A 4,633-nucleotide genomic window follows, 5' to 3' on the forward strand; every position below is an offset into this window, starting at 1 on the left:
TCCACAAGGACACGTTCCACACCAGAGTGGTATGGCAACCCTGTCCTGGAAATCATGTTGTTAGACAACGGTGAACCTTCGAACTATGAAGAAGCGATGGCGGGCCCAGATTCCAACAAATGGCTTGAAGCCATGCAATCCGAGATAGAATCCATGTATGAAAACAAAGTATGGACTTTGACAGACTTGCCCAATGATCGGCGAGCGATAGAAAATAAATGGATCTTTAAGAAGAAGACAGACGCGAATGGTTATGTTACCATCCATAAAGCTCGACTTGTTGCTAAGGGTTATCGACAAGTTCAAGGGGTTGACTATGATGAGACTTTCTCTCCTGTAGCGAAGCTAAAGTCTGTTCGAGTCATGTTAGCAATTGCCGCATACTATGATTATGAGATATGGCAGATGGACGTCAAAACGGCATTCCTTAACGGCTATCTTAAGGAAGAACTGTATATGATGCAGCCGGAAGGTTTTGTCGATCCCAAGAATGCTAACAAGGTGTGCAAGCTCCAGCGATCCATTTATGGGCTGGTGCAAGCATCTCGGAGTTGGAACATTCACTTTGATGAGATGATCAAAGCGTTTGGGTTTATGCAGACTTATGGAGAAGCCTGCATTTACAAGAAAGTGAGTGGGAGCTCTGTAGCATTTCTCATATTATATGTAGATGACATACTTTTGATGGGAAATGATATAGAACTTTTGGACAACATTAAGTCCTACTTGAATAAGTGTTTTTCAATGAGGGACCTTGGAGAAGCTGCTTACATATTAGGCATCAAGATCTATAGGGATAGATCAAGACGCCTCATAGGTCTTTCACAAAGCACATACCTTGATAAGATATTGAAGAAGTTCAATATGGATCAATCCAAGAAAGGGTTCTTGCCTGTATTGCAAGGTGTGAGATTGAGCTCGGCTCAATGCCCGACCACGACAGAAGATATAGAAGAGATGAGTGTCATCCCCTATGCCTCAGCCATAGGATCTATTATGTATGCCATGCTGTGTACCAGACCTGATGTAAACCTTGCCGTAAGTTTGGTAGGAAGGTACCAAAGTAATCCCGACAAGGAACAATAGACAGCGGTCAAGAATATCCTGAAGTACCTAAAAAGGACAAAGGACATGTTTCTCATTTATGGAGGTGACGAAGAGCTTGTCGTAAAGGGTTACGTCGATGCTACCTTCGACATAGATCTGGATGACTCTAAGTCACAAACCGGATACGTGTATATGTTGAATCATGGAGCAGTAAGCTGGTGCAGTTGCAAGCAGAGTGTCGTGGCGGGATCTACATGTGAAGCGGAGTACATGGCAGCCTCGGAGGCAGCGCATGAAGCAATATGGATGAAGGAGTTCATCACCAACCTAGGAGTCATACCCAATGCGTCGGGGCCGATCACTCTCTTCTGTGACAACACTGGAGCTATTGCCCTTGCCAAGGAGCCCAGGTTTCACAAGAAGACCAGGCACATCAAGCATCGTTTCAACTCCATCCGTGAAAATGTTCAAGATGGAGACATAGATATTTGCAAAGTACATACAGATCTGAATGTGGCAGATCCGTTGACTAAACCTCTTCCACGAGCAAAACATGATCAACACCAGAACTCTATGGGTGTTCGATTCATCACAATGTAACTAGATTATTGACTCTAGTGCAAGTGGGAGACTATTGGAAATATGCCCTAGAGGCAATAATAAAAGGATTATTATTATATTTCCTTGTTCATGATAATTGTCTTTTATTCATGCTATAATTGTATTATCCGGAAATCGTAATACACGTGTGAATACATAGACCACAACATGTCCCTAGTGAGCCTCTAGTTGACTAGCTCGTTGATCAACAGATAGTCATGGTTTCCTGACTATGGTCATTGGATGTCATTGATAACGAGATCACATCATTAGGAGAATGATGTGATGGACAAGACCCAATCCTAAGCATAGCACAAGATCGTGTAGTTCGTTTGCTAGAGTTTTTCCAATGTCAAGTATCTTTTCCTTAGACCATGAGATCGTGTAACTCCCGGATACTGTAGGAGTGCTTTGGGTGTACCAAACGTCACAATGTAACTGGGTGACTATAAAGGTATACTACGGGTATCTCCGAAAGTGTCTGTTGGGTTGACACGGATCGAGACTGGGATTTGTCACTCCCTATGACGGAGAGGTATCTCTGGGCCCACTCGGTAATGCATCATCATAATGAGCTCAAAGTGACCAAGTGTCTGGTCACGCGATCATGCATTACGGTACGAGTAAAGTGACTTACCGGTAACGAGATTGAACGAGGTATTGGGATACCGACGATCAAATCTCGGGCAAGTAACATACCGATTGACAAAGGGAATTGTATACGGGGTTGCTTGAATCCTCGACATCGTGGTTCATCCGATGAGATCATCGAGGAGCATGTGGGGGCCAACATGGGTATCCAGATCCGCTGTTGGTTATTGGCCAGAGAGCTGTCTCGGTCATGTCTACGTGTCTCCCGAACCCGTAGGGTCTACACACTTAAGGTTCGGTGATGCTAGGGTTGTAGAGATATTAGTATGCAGCAAACGGAAAGTTGTTCGGAGTCCCGGATGAGATCCCGGACGTCACGAGGAGTTCCGGAATGGTCCGGAAGTAAAGAATTATATATAGGAAGTCGAGTTTCGGCCATCAGGAAAGTTTTGGGGGTCACCGGTATTGTACCGGGACCACTGGAAGGGTCCCGGGGGTCCGCCGGGTGGGGCCACTATCCCGGAGGGCCCCATGGGCTGAAGTGGGAGGGGAACCAGCCCCTGGTGGGCCTGTGCGCCCCCCTTGGGCCCCCCGTGCGCCTAGGGTTGGGAACCCTAGGGGAGGGGGCGCCTCCACTTGCCTTGGGGGGCAAGGCACCCCCTTGGCCGCCGCCCCCCTAGGAGATCCCATCTCCTAGGGCCGGCACCCCCCCTGGGGACCCTATATATAGATGGGGGAGGGAGGGCAGTCGCACCCTTGCACTTGGCGCCTCCCTCCCCCCTTGCTACACCTCTCCCTCCCACAGACGCTTGGTGAAGCCCTGCCGGGATCCCTGCTGCATCCACCACCATGCCGTCGTGCTGCTGGATCTTCATCAACCTCTCCTTCCCCCTTGCTGGATCAAGAAGGAGGAGACGTCACGCTGACCGTACGTGTGTTGAACACGGAGGTGCCGTCCGTTCGGCGCTAGGATCTCTGGTAATTTGGATCACGACGAGTACGACTCCCTCAACCTCGTTCTCTTGAACGCTTCCGCTCGCGATCTACAAGGGTATGTAGATGCACTCCTCTCTCTCGTTGCTAGATGAACTCATAGATTGATCTTGGTGAACGTAGGAATTTTTTATTTTATGCAACGTTCCCCAACAGTTTCCTTCTGCCATCTTCTACACCCCACCAGAAGTTTGCAATTGAGCGTTGAAGATGATATTTGTTCTGAGAGAGAGGAGAGTGGAGTTGCTACGTGCGTGGTTGTGTTGTCCTTACACCTTTGGTCTCGGTGTTGGTGGTCGTGTGAGCCTCCTGGAAGCTACTATTCCACACTAAAACTTCCCTATAACACTCACATGGGCTAACCCATGGAGCTCTCACTCGCTCAACTCGGCTCTATGCTCCCTCGCTAGCTCCACTTCATGTCCACAGAAAATGGTCCAGAATTTATTTTCATTAGAAGAAGTTCATTAAGTCAAAAGAAGTTCACACATTTTTTAAAATCTTATATTTTAATTTTTTTGCGATTAAAAATACATTTTTTAAAATTTTGCGAATTTTAAAAACATTTGTGGATTTCAAACAATGTTCAAAAGTTTAAAAAAACACAAATTAGAAAATGCTCACATACTTTAAAAATGTTTAGGAACTTTAATATTCTTGAAGTCGAAAATATGTTCATGGATTCTAAAATGTTAAAAAATGCTTAGGAACTTTAAAATATTCATATTTTTTAAGAAAACTGATTTTTAATAAATATTCATGACTTAAAATGTTCAAAAATAAAATAGTTAATAAAAACAAGAAACAAAAGAAAACCAGGAAAAAGGCATAAAAACCAAAAGAAAAATTATTAAACCGGTGAAAAACACAGGAAACAAAATTAAAACGCAAACAGTACCTTCTCCAAAATTGGAAAAACCTGTCGGCCAGCAACACACACTTACATGGAGATGCATAGAAACAAGGGAAGAGTATGTCTATGTACCCTCGTAGACCATAAGCGAAAGCATTTGACAACGCGGTTGATGTAGTCGAACTTCTTCTAGCTCTGACCGAGCAAGTACCGAACGTACGACACCTCCGAGTTCTGCACACGTTCAGCTCGGTGACGTCCCTCCCTGCTGGGGAACGCAGTAATTTGAAAAAAATTCCTACAATCATGCAAGATCCATCTAGGTGATGCATATCAACGAGGGGGAGAGTGTGTCCACGTACCCTCATAGACCGAAAGCGGAAGCGTTTAAATAACGCGGTTGGTGTAGTCGAACTTCTTCGCGATCCAACCGATCAAGTACCGAACGCACGACACCTCCGCGTTCAGCAGACATTCAGCCCGATGACGTCCCTTGTGCTCTTGATCCCGTTGAGGACGAGGGTGAGTTCCGTCAGCACGATGGTGTGG

The sequence above is a fragment of the Triticum aestivum genome, chromosome 4B (genome assembly GCF_018294505.1).
Source record: "Triticum aestivum cultivar Chinese Spring chromosome 4B, IWGSC CS RefSeq v2.1, whole genome shotgun sequence".
Classification (NCBI taxonomy): Eukaryota; Viridiplantae; Streptophyta; class Magnoliopsida; order Poales; family Poaceae; genus Triticum; species Triticum aestivum.